Raw genomic sequence first — 20,221 nt, 5'->3', positions numbered from 1 at the left:
GTGCACATGCGAGTGGTTCATCGTAGCAGTCAAATTACATGAGTACTATGGAGAGGCGTAGATCGTTACAGCTATTGGTAAACACCTGTCTGGGAGAAACAGGGAAACGTTCCAGAAAAAATTTTCTTCTTCACGACAGTATTGAATACCATGCAACCAGAGTTGATAGAAATACGGTGGTGCGCAGAATACAAAGACTACGTGTCCGTGAATGATTAGTGCCGTATGCAGCCACATCATCTTACTTTTTCATTTTACTGTGCTGTCCTCTGCCGTATTGGTAGTGTTTTTTTACATAACTTTTGGCGAAGGATCCATCAAAGATTGCTGAATGATTGTTCTCATCGTGGGTCTTTCATTCCTGTAAATATCTGGTTTTATCCTCCAATCTTCATAGAATTAGAGATAAATATCGGTGGTACGGTAAAAACCCGATTATTTTCCGTAGGCTGTGTTGCTTAATGCGTTGATTGAGCAGTCATCTCTGAAAGGGCAACTGCAACATTTATCCAAGTAATCAACGAATGACTTCTTGTAGTTTCTTTCTTCATGAATCGACTGCCGAAAATATTTTAAAATGCTCAAGTACGAGCTTTAGAAAGTTAGAGAGCTAGAAAATGAAAGAGAGGAATAAATAAAAAGGTACAGAGGTAAAAAAAGCACAAGAACAAACAGAAGAGAGAAGAAGAAATATATCTATAAAAGAATAAATAATCTTCCAATTCGTCCTTTCATTAAGCTAACATCTAAGTTTTCAAAATTGTTCCTATCAGGTTAACATGGCAGTTCGGAATACAAACTCAAAAGGATATTACTTGTAGTTAAATTGAATATTTTACGCATTATTGCCATTTCATTTCTTTATTTCTGGTTTTTGATTTGATAGCTTACCTAAACTAACATTTAACAGTATCAACGTTGCATTCTTGGGCAATCGGTCAAAGTGGGTCCGTGCCATTTATCCAGGGAAACAAACAAACAATTGCGAAACCGTCGAAATACGAAACATCAGGGTTGCGTTGGTGGCTACATTGCGCCACAATAGGCTTTTTCAGGACCCTGTCTGGTGACGAAAATAAACTATTCCACGTAGTATTTGCAATGTCACGATCGTGAAAAAGTATTTAGGTTCATAACAGAGTGCACCACCTAGCGCGTCTCTCATTCCCAGATGAGCGGCAGCTGCATGAAACTGAGCGGCAACTGCATGCGTACCCAAGAGACATTAATACTAAGAAAACGCAAATATCGCAAATTTCTTCTGAATCAAATGCCTTCTCGTAATCTATGATGACTATGTATAGTGGTTAGCTGTATTCTGCACATTTCTTTATTACTGATTGATAGTATGATTGTTGTCGATTGTTGAGTAGCCTGTTTGAAATCCTGCTTGTTCCTTTGGTTGATGGAATTATAATATTTTCTTAAATCTGTTAGCATGTACCTTTGTAAATAGCTTGTACACGACGGAGAGCAAGTTGATCGGCCTGAATTTTTCAAGTCCATGACATCTCATTCAACAATGCTAACATCAAGAGGATGTTAGCAATGTTGCAAGATTCTGATACCCTCCCCGGCCATCAGGAGACACTTCAGGATACCCTCCGCGGCCATCAGGAGACAACATGGTGGCTAGTTTTTATTACAAAATCAGTCCCCTGTCTTTCAGCAGATCTAATGTTACCCGATCCTCACCAGCAGCTTTGCCTCTTTGCATTCCTTTCAAGGCTTTTGTGACTTCTGTCAATACTGGGGGGAAGTCACATAGGGTCTGCTAGTTCTTACATTCTGGTCATGCTTGTCCCGGCTGCAGCGCACATGTTGTGTAGCTCCGTTGCTATTTTAATTATCCTATCCATATTGGTAGTTATTTTTCTTTCTTTGTTCCTTAGTGCGTGTATCTGATTGTTGCCTATCCCAAGTTTCGTCTTCACTGATTTGACGCTTCCTCCGTTCTTCAGAGCGTGTTCAATTCTCCCCATGTTATAGCTTCTTACAGCGGATAGCTTATGCGCCTATTAATCAAGTGCGAAAGCTCTGTCAACTCTATTTTGTGCATTGTACTTGAGGCTTTAATGCGTTGCTGGTTCTTAAGGTGGTTCTTTGTTTCCTGGGACAGCTTGCCGTTGTTCTGTCTAACTACTGTCCTGTCTAGCTTCCACTACACACTCCGTAATGATACTCGTCAGATTATCATTCATTGTGTCAACGCTAAGGCTTGTTTCCTCGAGAGAAGCCGAGTAACTGTTGTGAAGTGAGACTCTGAATTCCTGTACTTTACCTCACAGTGCTAGGTCATTGATTAGTCCTTGGGTAACAGTTTCTGTCGTTCCTTCTTGTAATTTAGGTGAATTTTAGGCGACACCATTTTGTGGTCACTGCTTCGTACCTTGCCAAGCATTTCACATCTTGCACGATGCCTGGGTGTGCATTCAGTATAAAATCTATTTCGTTCCTATTTCAACATTAGGGCTCCTCCATGTCCACTTATGGTTCTCTCGCTTACGGTAGAAGGTATTCAAGATGCGTTAATTATATCGTTGTGTGAATTCTACTAATAGCTTCCCTCTGAAATTTCTTGTACTTATGCCATACTCTCCTACTGTCTGGCCTCCAACCTGCTTCTTCGTTACCTTGGCATTGAAGTCTCCCATCAATATAGTATACTCCATTAGTACTTTCCGCATTGCCAAATCCAGGTCTTCAATGAGGGAAGTAAAAACAGAGTATACTATACTGATAGAAGACTTCAATTCCACGTCTTCGCCCCGCCGCGGTGGTTTAGTGGCTTAGGTTCTCGGCTGCTGACCCGCACGTCGCGGGATCGAATCCAGGCTGCGGCGGCTGCATTTCCGCTGGAGGCAGAAATGTTGTAGGCCCGTGTGCTCAAATTAGGGTGCACGTTAAAGAACCCCGGGTGGTCGAAATTTCTGGAGCCCTCCACTATGGCGTCTCTGATAATCATATGGTGGTTTTGGGTTATATCAATCAATTATTCCACGTCTTCATCAATGCTTTCAACTGACGCGTCATCATGGCTGGATGTAGGCACGTAAGTCTGTATCACGTTCATCTCGCATCTTTTATTGAGTTTATTTACGATACCTACCACCCTTTGAATAATGCTATAGTATTTTTCAATGTTTACAGCTATGTTTCTGTGGATAACGAATCCCACTCCCAGTACTCTCCTGTCAGTCAAGAAGAGATAGCACAGGACGTGCCCATTCTGTAGCACTGTATAGGCCTCATCTGTCCTCTCAACCTCACTGAGCCCATTACATCTCATTTAACATCCTCTTGCTCCTCGAATAGCCCCGCTTGACTTGCCTCACTAGATGAGATTCTAGCGTTAAACGCTGCCAAGTTGAGGTTCCAATGGCGGCCTCTCCGGGCCCAGAGATTCTTAGTACCCTCTGCTACGTTGCAGATCTGAGCATCGCCGTGGTCAGTTGCTTCGAAGACACTGGGGGTTGAGAGCCGTGCGTTAATTGACGTATGCATGTGGGAGGTAGTGGCAAGATACTGCACCAGGGTGGCCAATTTTTCGCTGGTTTGGGAGTGCGTTACCGGCGGCCGGGTCGCCGGTGAGGCCGCACTCCAGGCCTCATAATGCAGTTCTGTTACCACGGGGATTTAAAAAAAAACCCGGTTGGGAACTGCGCGACACCGGGATTCAAAACCACGGACTTCTTGCATGCGAGGATGATGCTGTCACCTTTACGCCATCACATCACTGCTTCCAATTCACATATTTGCCCGATAATGTCGCGGGGGGAGGGGGGAGGGACAGCCTCAGTGGTAGCTCAGTGGTAGAGCATCGGACGAGTTATTCGAAGGTCACCGGTTCGGTTGCTGCCCACGGCAAGCTAACTTTTCGCCCACTTTTTTTTTCATATCTACAATAAAATTCGGTCTAATATCTACCCTTGGCATTATTGTTTGTTAGGAGTCATTATTACTTGTAAAACCCGAAAAAACGAGCCCTTAAATCTACACTTTTTTCCCTAATTCATTAACGAGGGTCTCGTACTTTTGGACCTGGTGTCTGTAGGTTGTACATGAGGGACTATTGGTCAGCTGCCAGCTGGTAATAAGTTCACTGCCCCGTCACGTCAAACAGGCTCATAAAGAGTGTGCCACACTCGCCGCCATGGCTACTGGTGGCGCTGACTGACACTTCCACGTTTCAATTCACATATATACCCAATAATGTGGCTGGAGGGATAGCCGCTATGGTAGATCAATGGTAGGGCATCGAATGCGTTATTGGAAGGTCGCAGGTTTGGTTCCTGTCCACGGCAAGTTATTTTTTCACCCACATTTCTTTCTTCACATTTACATTACAATTCGGTCTAATAACTACCCTTATACATTCCTTGGCATTATTGTCTCTTAGAAAGCGTTATTATTGTGTTAAACGCGGAAAAACGAGCCCTTAATTAAACACTTCTTTCCATAATGAATTAACGATGGTCTCGTACTGGCAGACGTGGTGTCTTTAGGTTGTATACGAGAGACTATTAGTCAGCTGCCATAAGTTCACGTGCTAAGTGACGCCAAACAGGATCATAAAGGGTGTGCCACACTCGCCGCCATGGCTACTGGTTGCGTTTACTGACACTCCCGCGTTCCAATTCACATATACCCAATATTAGGGCTGGGGGGATAGCCGCCTTTGTAGCTCAGTGGTAAACATCGAACGCGTTATTCGAAGGTCGCAGGTTCAGTTCTTGCCCGCGGCTAGTTATCTCTCGCCCACTTTTATTTTTTCACATGTACTTTACAATTCGGTTTAATAACTACCGTGGCATTATTGTCTGTTAGATCGCATTATTAATTTGTCAAACACGGAAAAACGAGCCCTTAAGTACACACTTATCCCCCCCCCCCCACACATCACTCTAAAAATTTTTACACCCGTGGTGTATTTGTTTTGTTCCATGGGCAACACCAATTTAGGGTGTCTAGGACTACCCTAAACAATAAGGTGTTCAGAAACACGCTGAAACCGTAGGCGTAAAGAAACGTTACACCCTACTTTAATAGGTGTTTATGAACACCCCTAAACTATGGATGTGGGATGAAACTACACCCATGCGAGTGAGGTGTAACACTAAAAACTCCCTTGAAACGATGACAGTTATATGAATAAGCATACTTGATCAAATGAAGCGCAATTAACGGGACAACAGAAGCAGAGACACAGGAGGTGCCGCTTAGTCTTGTGTGTTGAGGAGAGCCGTTCATAGCACTTCATTCCATCAAATATGCATCCCCAACTGGCTCAAGCCTCAATAGTTCTCAGTGAGAAGCATATATGAACCTTCTCTGCGGCTGACAGGGAAGAATTAAGATACTGTTGTCACCCACTGCACTTGTACCTGCATGCATGCAGCTGATAAACAAAGGTGCCGTGGTCTTGAATGAGCTGCATTAGACCAGTGTGTAGGTAGACTGCGCCAAAAATAACAAAGTAGGACGCGGCAGGCACTTACACGCACACACGCACACACGCACACACACACACACACGCACACGCACACACACACACACACACACACACACACACACACACACACACACACACACACACACACACACACACACACACACACACACACACACACACACACACACACACACACACACACACATACACGCGCGCGCCACATTACAGTAGTGCAAGCAGTAACCTGCAGCGTAAAGTTCAACCGAACATAACGCCGAAGCAAAAAACAATTAAGCCTATATGTTCACATCTGCCTTTATTATAGAAAAACTGCAAGTCTGACAAACAGGACTCTGATGGCATTCTGCAACATTTTGAATTATCTCACGTGACCAAGCTTTTTTTCTCTCTGTGTAGAAATTCATTGTTTTCAACACAATAAATCTCCACAACTTTCAAAAACATTTGCACTAGTCGGGCCACCGACTGAGAGGTATGGCGTTGATTGACACCTATACAATAGAAAAAAACACGTAGAAAGAGTAAGCGAGTTTCTGGAGTCACATATACAACCTATTATATCTCGCAGTATAAATTTCGACAATAAAAATGAGAACATTCGACAAGGTAGTGTTATTGGGGTTGTATTAATGTAATGTCAGTGTTAGTATACTTCTGACTGCAAAACCACAGCTCGTCACTGCTGCTTGCACAATCATCTTCAGCTGCTGAGATGACTGGTGCCTTCGAGAGAAGTGGGGCGAAGCTGTTCTTTCTGTGCAGGAAATTGAATTCCGGAAACCTAAAATAAATACACAAGAAACAATGACCGAAATTTGACAAAAAGTGTAACATATAGTATGTACCCTGCAAAACTAACTGCTTTCTTATGTGTAAGTGTAAATTGAGTGCATAGCAAGCATATTCAGTGGCATCGGGCTCCACTGCAGTGAGATATGCTAGAAAAGGTATGCTGAACAATAATCGCCATAAAAAGCGCGCTGTGGCAGCATTATTATACCTTTCGTTCCGTATATATGAACCTTACTTTACCCTTTCAGCTTGCTTGCGCAGGCAAATAAAAAGGTGCTGCTCCAAATTGATAATGTTCCATTTGCTGCATGCATTGACCAATCAAAGTGAATGTGAAGTTCCATGCTTACGTATGCATCAACACAGCTGCATGTGTATTTCGGCAGATCTACCATGGTACTCATTCGATTAGTTTATTAAAAGGAATACAGTACAACGCGCAACAACATATACATATTTTATCTGTAATGCACAAAAGCACAATGCCACTAAGCATACATGACGGTATGCGCATTGAGAAGGTATTCAGGGCAGGTAACTTGTAAAATTAAGTACTGTACAGTTACGTAATAAAACGCGAATGATACTAGTGTTCTTGAACTGACTCACATTGACCCGATTATATATTGGAAGAATTGGCTATTGGGTCATTCCACGTCAGACGTCCCAGCCATTTCGGCGACCATCTCAAATGTATTCGAAAAAAATCGCGCTGATTTTACTGCATTAAAAAGGTAACTGCTAGAATATTTCGCCGACAAAGAATTTTTTGGTCACGTGGCTGCCTCCTGAACTTCCCAGAATCTCGTCTTGGTGTTTGTGAAAAAAAAAATTATTTCATAAATACCTCTTCTTTTTCCGCGCCGAATTTGGTCTACAAGTTAAGTGAAGGGCTTGCGTAAAGTGTTTGAAGCTCATTAATAATATTACCACTTTCGACCCCATACGCCTCTAATAATTTAGACGAAATGTGTTATATCTGCATTTTTCTATATCTGCATTTTTCTATATCAATATTGCACTTTGAATGATTAACTGAGGAGTGAAAAGTTATTCCACATAAGGTATATTTGGAGGAAAAAATATTTTAGACCTCTCAAGCTGTCAAACTTTAGGAGAAAAAATCGCGAATTTCACAAAATAGTTGTTTTGTTTATAATTAGACGCAACTTGCACAATGTGGTCGTTGAATTAAAATAGACTTTGTACCTAAATAGAAAGCAAATTAACAGTTCTTTTCATGGGCCAAATTTTGTCATAGCAATTTATGTTTCGAGAAAAAGATCAAAGCATATCCACGGATTGAATGATGATGAGTGGGGCGTAGCGTTCGTCCGTCGGGACGCACAAACGGATCGACAGACAGTCTGACGCAAGTATGGATGGACAGTAAGACGGATGGACTCACGGACAGACCGACACACGGTAGCCCGGACGGACGGATGCACAGACTAACGGACGAAAGCACAAATGTACGGACGAATGATTAGCCCCACGAATCATCATTTTGTCCGTGTATATGCTGTGAAAACCACTAACGCTATCTATTGTGCAGCTCATAAAGTGGCTACATAATACTAGTACGACTACAGAGGAGGCCTCAAGAGCTTTGCCCCTAAATGATTTTTGAAGTTCCAAGTTCCCCATATGCCTTTTGGTCATCCGGCAGCCGAGGCCTCGAAGTTCCCCATTGCCGTTGATGGGAAAATTCAAAAATTATTTTATTCCTTGAAATAGAAATTGTAATGATGAAACTTGTCACGTACAAAGAACTGTTTATTTGCCTTCAATTTAGGTAAATGGTGATTTTTAATTGGACCACCACATGATGCAAATTGCGTCTCAATATGGACAAAAATGACCATTCCTTGAAACGAGTGATTTTTTCTCGTGGACGTTAACAGCTTAAAATGTCTAAAAAATTTTTCATCAAAATATGTTTTCTGTGAAGTAAGTAGTCACAGTTCAGATATTCATACAAAATGAATTATCGCAATGAGAAAATGCAAACATAACACATTTTGGCTAAGTTTTTGCAGACGTATGTGGCCAAAAAATTGTCTTATTGTTACTGACTTTCAAATACCATACATAATCCCCATTACTTAACATGTACCAAACTTGGTATAAAAAAAGGAGCGGTACTTGTAAAATATTTTTTTTTCACTAACAAAACTCAAACAACAATCTTGGAAGTTTGAAAGGCAACCATGTGACCAAATTTTTTTTCTCTCAAAAATATTCAAGCAGTTCACGGTTTTCAGTGCATTAAATCAGCACGATTTTTTTTTAAAAACAGATTTGACATAGCCGCAAAATTGGCTGGGAAATTGGAAATAAAAAGACCCTGTTACTTTCACTAAATGACCATTGTATACAGCTAAATTAGGGCCATTTGTGTCAGTCATGCTGGCAGGCTGAGAAAGTATAACTCCTCCCGATGCTGCCTCACCACGGTGGTCTAGTGGCTAAGGTACTCGGCTGCTGACCCGCATGTCGTGGGATCGAATCTCGGCTGCGGCGGCTGCATTTCCGATGGAGGTGGAAATGTTGTAGGCACGTGTGCTCAGATTTGAGTGCACGTTAAAGAACCCCAGGTGGTCTAAATTTCCGGAGCCCTCCGCTACGGCGTCTCTCATAATCATATGGTGGTTTTGGGACGTTATACCCACATAGGTATCAGTCAATCAATCCTTTCCGATGCAGTGTAGGATGTTCAGTGGCTGTGCGTGTTGTGTTCCCAGATAAATATCCTGCCGAGTCTTACATTTTGGCTGCAACACATGCTTAGATACCGTGCAGTATGGATACATTATTGTGTTTTTTTGTGCAACAAAAAACTAATAATACTCTTCACATAGCGAAAATACCTTTAACACCTGAAGTACTTAGCGAAGTTAAACGCAAAAGCGAGGCGATGGCAGTAAAACTCTGAATAACAAGAATATTTTGAAAGTTACACATGATGGAAACAATCTGAACAAAATGTGCTCGAACGTTAGCAGTTATGTTCAAACAAGTGTTTGCGCTGTTCAAGTAGGCAATTCTACCACACACACAGACGAAAGGTCTGTTCAAATAAAAGTCCAGATTCAGTGCTCGATCCGCTACACAGTCACGGCTGTCGGCAGTGTCATGCTACGTTGCGGGCGAAGGAAAATACCGGTGAAGACGAATTTAACGAAATTGAATGTATAAGGAAGTAGGCAAACTTCGCGAGGTGCACCTAACGCGAAGCAATATGGTGTGTTGTCACCCGATGCATCAACGTGTTATCACGGTAGTGTTACCGCACAAAACTAAAAAGGACCGTAAAGAACGACGTGGACACCACGCCCTTGTTTTCCGTTCTTGGTCTTTTTGTGCAATAAGAAAAAAAGAGAGTAAATGAACTACCATCATGCCCAAGCATATGCGTCTTAGATATGGTTGATGTTTAGAGCAAACAGGCGCCGTCCCCACACATGCATTAATTAGTAAACTAAAATTGATGTGCATCGCGAGCGGGCCCCGTTACACACGGCTGCCAACAAAGGGCACAGCAAAAACCTGTTCAATTTCTTCCCTGAATCTCAGCGGCGCACGCTAACTCTGCTGTGTACTGCAAGCAATCTAAACAAACAAAAAAATCTTGCCCACAATCACACTTCGCAATCATCCCCGGGAAACAGTTCAGACAAATATTTTCGCCAAGTAAACAAATGCTGATTTGTCATCAACTAGTTGAAAACAAAAATGCTTGAAGGCGTTATTCTCGTGCTCACGCAGTTCACAAAGCGCTGAACGGAACAACGTCAGAGCGGTACTCACTATTTCACTTCGAGTGCTCCACAGTATGAATCCACAGGTTCAGTCTTCAGGATGGGGCACCTTCGCAATGATCAGCACTGAAAGAACACACAGGTCGCGCACAGAGCGCAGGCACATTTCAAACTAAACACCGACTTATTAAATCTACCGATCGAGAAGCCACGCGCACCACACGCACACACACACGGGAGGGTTTTTCGCCAGCGCACGCAGTGACATGTAACACGACGACGGTCCCTTTCCCGCGCTCTGCGCCCGCAGCCCACAGCAATCCCGGGCAGCCAAGGTTGTCCATGGCTGTGTTCCGATTCTTAGACAGCACGTAGACACTCTACGCCGACTGCTTAGAAGACAGCACCGAGCCCATGCTGTCCGAGAATCGGAACACGTTTAGACGGCTATACGCGACGAGGCGCCACCTCGCGTAAAGAGGAGAAACCCAAAATGAACAGACATAACAGTTGTATTTTCTGGCTTAATTTGTGTTAAAATCTAAAAAAAAAATGAAACGTTACTCATATTGAGCTTCTGGAGAAGCGTCTACGTGTGTGCAGATGACCATTCCGGCGAGATTTGATCTATCTGAGCGATTCGCTGAGCCACCACCTTGTTTAGAGAGCAAAAAAGCCTGCATCGTATTTGTCTACGATGCGGTCTTCTCGGAGCTGTCTACTTTGCCGGCTACGTGATAATTAGAATGGGACTTCAGATGGCTGCCGTCCATTTAGCTGTCTATTTAGCCATCTAGGGGAAGTATTGGAACACACCCTATGCGACGAGACTTCATGGCGTCGGTGCGCTCTCAGACCGGCTAGATGCGGTTTAACGCTAGCTCCGGCCCTCTGCTTATAGCGCGGGCACTGCTTTTTTTCGCGTCAGTGATCTGTTGCGTTATACTCGTTCTTTAACAGTGCATCTGAATCACAGTGAACATTGTGACAGTGCAATGCGGCCAGCACGAGCTACTAGTCAGAACGCGCATTTGTAATAGTTAGGAGCAATATTTAGCGCACCTTCACCGATCTAATGTAGTGAATACTGGTAAAAAAGCTGAGCTGATGCTTTTTGCTTAGCTCTATGGGTCTTGAGGGACTGCAAACTAAGGGTAACGCAGGCGATATTTTATCAGCCCTTTCATTTCGGTAAAGACATTGCAACATTGCATGCATCAGCCGTCACACTATTCGATCAGATCATATTGCCACATACGTACTGCTAGGAAGACGAAGACGACAGCACATACGCGCATCTGCACGCTTTTATGCAGCAAGCAATAACAAGAAAGAAGAGGAACGCTCTGGCGCGCAGTAAACAAAAATAATGACCTGCTGCTACTGTCTCAAACTAATAAATACTACTTCAGTCTTCACGTTGCGACAATACATTTGTTGTTAGCTTGCAGTTCTTGGAACAAGACCGCGGCTGAAAATATTTCATTATTGTTGTTTTCTCACTACCTACAAAGTGAAGGCTTTGACCGAAGCACGTCCGCTGGGGAAGTTATATAAATTAAAAGAAGGGGTTGATAGAATTTGAGAATGCTTTTCGGCTCCCCTGAGAAGAGCTTTTTAGTCAACAAGGCTCCCGTCATTGTGAGCAAAGCTGCGTCAAGGTCACTGAAATGTCCTTATTGTGCATTTTTATTTATGGTCGGTGTCTTCCCAATTTCCATGACGCACTTTTAAGGACACATGAAGAGGAACATTCGCTACATTAATTAAATAAAACGTGCCTGCTAAAATATATGACGTCCATGTTCGTTTTTCAGTTTTTCAGTTTCAGTTTTATTGAGCATTTTCTTCACAGAGTTGCGAAAAAGAAAAAGCAAGGATAAGAGCAAAAAGCTGCTATGTTAGCAGCTTGACGAGGCTCCTACCCCTTTTCACTTGGAAATTACAAATCCGCAGAGCGCAAACATGAAAAAGAAATTTGACGTCGATTTTCAAAACTTCAAGAAATTAGGAAATAAAAAGAAAATGCATCAAAATTACATCAGTTTCAGGTTTACATAAAATAAGCAAACCACAAAGAGAGAAAAGCAACAAATAAAACAAGAAAACAGCGTACGGTCAATCATGAAACAACGCACACGTTGCTAAACGGCTAACAAAGTATTACAATATGATTATACGACGTTTACAACAATGGGTATGCGAAAAGCACAAGTTTTGATGCACAAGGGAAACACTGACGTATGAAATGTTGCATGTTTTACTCGTAAAAAAGCAACGAAAAAAATGGTACAGAAAGCAAACATCATAGGATGCCATGTTACACACGAGCACTATTATAGGGTGTTTCTTTTACATATAGTATTTTAGCCGGACGATTAGAAGAAGCTAAACTACACGCCGCCATTTTGGATGAGAAGGTTCTGAAGTTGTTTTTTATGTATAATAAAGATGTCGATGTTTTTATTTTCAAACATGTTAAAACAAGCAGGAATACAGTGTTCAAGCCTTCTTAAACCATGATTAGTTCGCGAATAAGGAACGAACCAGGAAGGCCTTTTCCGAATGTCATAATGGGATTGTGTATTTTTTCTGAGGTTACACAGATTACGAAAACAAGCGTTGTTTAAAAGCAAGCTTTGTTTGTATTTCATAATAAGGTTGAAGCTCTGTATGTGATCGATCGGTAAAATCTTATATTCTCTGAATAACTCACTTGTATGTGCGTCGTATGGTACGTTTGCAATATGACGAATCACTTTTTCTGCAGTAAAAGCATTTTGTTCCGATTTGTTTTAGATGTATCTGCCCACACTAGACTACAATAGTTTATGTAGGATGAAAAGAACGTATTATAGAGTAAAAGTTTAATGTTTGCTGGAAGCATCTGTCGAAGTTTAGGGAGTGCACCACACGTCCTAGATATATTTCTAGTTACCTTATTAACGCGTCCGTCCCATTTAAGATTTGATGGCCTGCTGACGTCGTGGTTATGGCTAAACAACTGTGCTGTTTTTTTTTTTGCAGGTGGCGGACGTTTTATCTGCAGCTTTAAAAGCTTCGATCTTATGGGGGACGGGGGAAGGGAGGGGGGAGTGTTCCATGCATGGCTACATTAATGTGCGCAACATTACCTTAATCTGGCAAATCAGTGCACGTTTTGGGTGTTGACAAATCACGCAAATGACACAGATGAAAGAAACAGATACAGTAGAATTGGCCCTTACTCTATTGGACAAGTGGCGCTCCTATTGTATCTTCCATCTTATAGTAGTTTGCGTGCTTTATCGATGAAAACTGCGTTTCGGTCACATTACTTCCTGCTTCGATTCTTTACTATACACGCAAGTAGCTAGTAGTAGGAGCCTTGCTGGTATCAAGATGGTTAATGTATAATAACAGTATAAGCAAAACTGCCCGAAAATGTCGTGCGTTTGAGCACACGTGCCTTGTAAATGAGCACATGCCTAGTAAATCTGAGAACACGTGCCTTGTAGGCACGTGTGCTCAGCTTTGGGTACACTTTAAAGAACCCCAGGTGGTCGAAATTTTCGGAGCCTTCCTCTGCAGGGTCTCTCATAATCATGTGCTGGTTTTGGGACGTTAAACCCCACATATCAATCAATCATTTGTAGCCTTGTTCATAATACCCAAGTATAAGGGTGTAAATAGGCTGTTTTGAGGGTATTTTATTCACAAACACCTCAAATTTTAGAAATGCAGTGTGAAAAGGGTGTTCACACGGGTGCTTTTAATGCGTTCACCCTTTTTACACCATTTAGGAAGTAAAAGTTTTGTTATATATATATATATATATTGAGATCTAACAGACAATAATGCCAAAGAAAGTATAGGGGAAGTTATTAGACTGAAATGTGAATGCGAAGAAAGAAACTAGGTGAAAAGTAGGTTCCGTGAGAGGGAACCAAACCTGCGACCTTCGAATAACGCGTTCGATGCCACTGAGCTACCACGGCGGCTATCCTCCCAGCCACTTTATTGGGTTTATATGTCAACATAAGCGCGGGAGTGTCAGTCAGCGCCACCTGTAGCCATGGCGGCAAGTGTGGCAAACTTTTTATAAGCCTGTATGGCGTCACGTAGCACGTGAACTTATTGCGAGCTTGCAGCTGACCAATAGTCCCTCGTATACAACATAGGGCACCAGGTCTGCCAGTACGAGACCCTCGTTAATAAATAAGGGAAAGAGGTGTATACTTAAGGGCTCGTTTTTTGTGTTTTGACACAATAATAATGAAACCTAACAGACAATAATGCCAAGGAAAGTATAGGGGAAGTTATTAGAGCGAAGTGTAATATAAATTTCAAGAAAGAAAAGTAGGTGAAAAGTTAACTTGCCGTGGGCAGGAACCGAACCGGCAAAGGTATCATCTCGGCCAACAGTCAACTCTTTTGAAGGCATATCGAGAGGGTTAAATATGCCATTTAGGGTGGTATAAGTAAGTTAAAGAAATGTGTTTTCAATTAGTAGAGCCAGACAGTTATGTGAAACGTATTAATTGAAGTTTTCCATGCGATGAATTTATCGCACTTTGAGATACAGAAAAACTGGCCTCAAGTAATAATTGCAGTGTAACAATATTCCATCGTATTGAACGGCGAAAACAAAACCAAAACACCGATGAGCGCAACAACTATAGAAGAAAAGAGTTGCGTCACTGTTCGAAAGAACGATTTCAGAGGTGTATAGTTCTTGCGCGTTCATGACCATGTTAGCCATGCAGGCTGTAATTTCAAGCGCAGCCAACACATTAACTCAACGAAGTCAGTTGATGGTTGATATAACGAGGCTCAATCAATCTGGACATCTCAGAAGAATGTGCAAGTAGCGCTGCTACGCGTTTAAGCTGCGGTGTCGCCGCGGGATTTGGGTAAATGACATTACTTCGCAATTTTTGCTAGATGCAGCTAATTAAAATCTCGAAAGCTGTATTATAGTTATTCGCATGAAGGTCTTCTATTATGACGTTTGACATAATCACATAACAGCATTAATAAAAAGTTATTTATTTATTTCACAATTACTGTTCCCATTGATGTTTTTGACCAGCCTCAGAGGACAGTGACTGCAGAAAAAGTTATTGTTAATGCATGGAACATATCTCGTATTTCCCTGGCTTGTTAGAAATTTCAACATATTCCTTGAAACACCTGGTGGTTGCATGCGTGGGTGAATGTGTGTGTGTCTGTCTGTGTGCGCCTGCTATTTGGCCTGCTACTAATAAAAAAAACTAAAATTAAATTAGGGTGGCCTTCATCACCAAATGGTAGAACGGGCACAAGCCAATCTAACATAAATAAAGAGGGGAATCGTCCCAAATTAATAAAAAAAGCCAATTTCTTGAACAAAAAAAAATGTCAAAGGTAAAACCTAAGGAGTGCGCTTTGGAAGCTCAAGAAATAAACCGAATAGGTTCTCAGTAAGGACCAGGTCGACGTGCATCAGCGGTGTATTTCCCGAGGCTCAGCCTTTGGGGTTTGCACGTGTGGGTCTGTATGTCTGTGTGTTTATTAAAGATGCGTTGCTGTTCGTGTGTGTGTGTGTGTGTGTGTGTGTGCGCGTGCGTTCGTGTTCTTGTGTGTGGGCAAGATCACTGTATACCTGTTAGAATGATAGCAAACATGCCTTGATTGAAAATTCTCCCTTTTTTTTTGGTTTTTACGAAGTTTGGGGAATAAAGAAAAGGTTGTGCCAAGATGTCACCGGAAGAGTTCGCATCTGAACAAACGTTGGGACGATAGCAAGCTCTTTAGATGTAACCTGGGATGGTGCGAGCTTTTGAGAGCATATTGAACGCTCTCTTGAATCCAGACGGAATACAAAGGAAGATCTTAAGTCTGAATCTTAATGCTACTGTTGGTAAGTAACACCTTTGTGATCAGTGTGGCGCTTTAAACAATATTTTTCAACTGACAAAGCATCATTCGATATGGCCCTTTATTTAGCAGCGTGAAAGCTGTGATCTTGCATTCTGTGGCGTCGACTGAGATCTTAACCACAAGTAGATGTTTGAATAACAAAAATAGTAGTGACGTCGATCGTATATTGATGCGGCTGTTGACATTTGTTCGCAATAATTCTTGTCCACATACACCCTTCCGCATTAAATATTGCAGTCTTCTCGAATCAAATTCAAATACCAAAAGTGGTAAAAGTTTGTATGAAAGAGGTGAGCGTAGTGAGTTAAGAAGTTATATATATGTACCTTCTGCTAGAAAGTTCTTCAGGAGGTAATACATACCAAGATATGAAAAATTGCTGAAAACAGAAGACTACAAGCTTGTTCCTTGATCAAATACCTTGCCTTTTTTTCTGTTTTCATTTTCATGTAGATTAGTAACCGCATCTTTATCCTCAAATTTCGTCTCGTATAGCCGGTTAAAAGTTTCAAATAAATACGAGCTTCGCGCTTGAAGTGCATACATGCCACTAATCTGCGCAAAAGAGCCGGGACAGGTGGTACCTGTTACGAACGTAAACATACTTTAGCTAAGAATTGCAAGTATTACATGTAGCAGTAATTAAAACATCGTCGTAACTACTAAAATTATTACGTTTCCCTTAACAGTCATATGGAAATCTCTGCTGAAATTCCCGGAAGTAAGTTTGTGCATCGAAAACGTGGCAAATGAAGGGAATCTCCCCTTCATCAAATGCGCGACAGCTTCTTGAACTCACTGAAATGAGCTAATGCCATTGAATGGGGCCTCCACACCATGTTTCTCTGGGTGATACAGCGATGACAGTGGGCGAAGTTGAAATTTATTCCCTGGTTGGGATGGACTCTCATGCTCCCTTTCCCACCGATAAAAAAAAAAAAAAACAGCAGGTCTCTTGAATCAATCGATACAACCCTGTCGTCTTATTGAAGAAATAATAATATTTTGCGATTAACTTGCTTCCACTAAGTAAGTCATTACTGATAGCAGGGTTGTTGCCGATGTTGCACCAGGCATAAAAAAATAACCGCAGGATGTTACTATGGGGAATGGCGCAAGTGGTTCAAAAGTTTAATTCTTGCCTGGTTGAACTTAGACTTACTCTATATGCTACTTTTAGGTAGCAGAGTTGTACCACTGATAGAACTCGCCGCTCATGCCCCCGTTCTCCCAGCGCGTCCGCGTGCGTCCATTGAGGAAAAGCCAACTTTACGGAAACGCGGGTTCTAGCGACCACCGCGCCACTGATGCCACCCCCAACACTGCCCGAGAAGTCCAGCGAGGAGATCCCGCTGAATACTACTTCGATGGTGTTATGATTGTGCTTTGTGTCGTCCGTTTTTAGTGGACGTCAGTGTTGGAGGTGTCTGTGCAGCGCCGTGACTCAGCGCTGCGTAGTTGCCGCGACCACAGTAATGCCACAACTACGTATAGATAAGCTCAAAATTATCGTTTGCTTGTGCGTTTTCTGAAACACGCAAGGACAGCTTTAGCAATTGTTTTATTGAGCCACCTACTTAAAACGAGCGATTTGCGGAACTTAAGTTGTCGCCAAATGGGTACACGATTCTCAACAAATTATGTCACTGCTTTCTTGTTTGCAATTTCTAACAAAAATATCTCCCTATGGTGACTTCCATCGAAGAAGCCATAGCACTAGTAATATCTGAGACCATTATTGATTAGAGATTTACAAGTTTTTCCTTCGAAGTGAAAGTCATTGAGCTGGTGACATATTATGAACGAGTGAAAAAAGGCAGCGTGCTGCTGAGCGGCGTCGACTCCTACATTCGGAAAGTGTCAGCGATGTCTGAAATGATAGGTTGAGGCAAGGTTAGATTTAAAAAAAGTAAACTTTATTATATCAAAATTACAAGTGAATTCGCGGTCGCTACATGTAGGAAGAAACTCGGTTCTGTGCAGGAGTTCGCTCGGATGCGTCCGACGTCGCCCCTCGTGTCTCGGCTCGCTCTCCTGTCTCAGGCGATGCCTTGATACGCGTTCCCGGCTCACGAGCTCACGTTTGTTCTTTTTTAATGGTCGTCGAATCAACGGCGCATGGCAACAGAGCGAGCGGAGGCGCTCTGGGCTCGTGTGGTGTTTCTTGTACGGACGCCGAAATGCTGCAGGAGAACTCGGCCGTGTGAACGCGAGTGCTGCTGACAGAAGAGTGGCTTTCCTGCACGACATGAACGTCTCAGCGGAAACTTTGTTACCTAAACGTAAGATATACAGTAACCCTAGGAAGACGGCGGACCTATGCGAAACTCTGCTACCTAAAGGTAAGATATACAGTAACTCTAGCTGAACTGGACATTTCTTGCCATCTAGAGCGGCCGAAATTTAACAAGCACACCTGCCATCTCGAACGCCATGCCAGAATATTGTTCAATGGCTGTTGTTCTGCTGTGGCTCCCGCTATTTTTGTTCTGCTTTTGCTCTTGTCGGTGACCGCGTAGTAAAACCGGGCAATGTTGTGCACGGCAACATTGACGTGAAAGGCATAGCGTTTCCTCAATGGTGCAACAAGTTGCTCATCCTCTTCGAACGACACATCCAGCTTCCTGCGTTTGTAAATGCCGCTGAACGAAAAGCAAAGCGTGCAATGTACCTGCGGACCGCGCGTGCCTCCGCACCAGGCGTTAAAACAGGAAGACTAACGGTTCATGTTGTCACTAGTGCGCGGCTGCGTGATAGAAGAAAAAGTCAAAGACGTTCGTGTGGATAGTGAGAAATATTTTGTGTGTAAGGTTGTTTTCTTATTTTCATGGGCACAAGTTCGCCCTGAATAAATAGTCTATTTAAATAGTCTTCACCAAGAGGTGTTCTATATTTGTTGGTGAGAATACACAAAAGCCACCTTTATTGGAGGCTTCCGCCAATAACTACATAAAATAAACACAGCCAAAACGGTAGAGGGCTGGACAGTAAAATGAAAAAAAGTAAGACTGTATGGCTGCATACGGTGGATGATAATTCACGGACACATCCAATATTTGTATTCTGCGCGCATCGGTAGCAGATTTCAAGCTCAGCTTCGGATCATGGTATTGAATATAGTCGGGACAAACATTTTTTTATGGAATGTTTCACCACTTCTCTAGGGGGGTGTTTGCCAATAGATTAAAAAGTGCTTATTATTCATGTGAAACGACCACACGATGGACAACTGAAGGTGCACTCGGTGAACCAACATAGCTAACTATGAGGCCACCATTGGATCTACAGGCCCATTGTAGCTTCCCCACTGCCTTTAATCAGACATCGACCCACCGCGGTGTTCTAGTGGCCAAGGTACTCGGCTACTGACCCGCAGGAAGCGGGTTCGAATCCCGGCTGCGGTGGCGGGATTTCCGATGGAGGCGGAAATGTTGTAGGCCCATGTGCTCAGATTTGGGTGCACGTTAAAGAAGTACAGGTGGTCTAAATTTCCGAAGCCCTCCACTACGGCGTCTTTCATAATCGTATGGTAGTTTTGGGACGTTAAATCCAATATATCAATCAACTTATTCAGACATTTTATTTCATGGGTATAAACGCTGATTCGCAAAAAGCCATTTTCTGCTCCCTTGCCTTGCCAATGCCGCCAGCTGCATCGTCCCCGCGAACTAAGGGCGAGCTTCGGCAGAAATAGCACAGCTCCAGCCTCTCCGAGTCCATGTAGCGGTCACTGGAGTCGGAAGAGTCGATGCTGAAGCACATCAAAAAGACGCCGATGGACGGGTACCATATCAGCCGCGCCGGATCACAGTCCTCGCGCTGTTTCATTGTCTTGCCATTTCCGGCAGCTGCTTCGTCCACAAGACAGGGCGCGCTTCGGCAATAATAGCGGAGCTCCAGCGTCTCCGAGTCCACGTAGTTCTCCAGTGAGTCGGGAGAGTCGATGCTGAAGGACATCAGGTCTAGAGGACAGTGGCCGGAAATGGTCATAGCCCTTGCACTGAAACCCTTCCCTTGAAAATTCTGGAGGGGGCCGTGTTTCATGAAGGCAGCAGGCAGACGGGCCTCTAATTCGTGACTTTGGCGGAGGCGATTAGAAGACACGTCTTTCACGGGCGTTGTTGTTCTTCTTCTACTTCTTTCACATTTTTTCAACCCTGTTCCACAAAAATCTGTAATTCTGCACTTGTGTCACCGAATAATGTTCTTAACTTCCAAACCTAAGCTATAGGCTAATGAAAACAATGCAGTGAGTGCTAGACAATCGTTGTGACCAGCTTAGAATATCCACATT

Source organism: Rhipicephalus microplus, chromosome X, assembly GCF_043290135.1.
Source record: "Rhipicephalus microplus isolate Deutch F79 chromosome X, USDA_Rmic, whole genome shotgun sequence".
NCBI classification, from domain to species: domain Eukaryota; kingdom Metazoa; phylum Arthropoda; class Arachnida; order Ixodida; family Ixodidae; genus Rhipicephalus; species Rhipicephalus microplus.
This window is presented reverse-complemented; position numbering follows the sequence as displayed.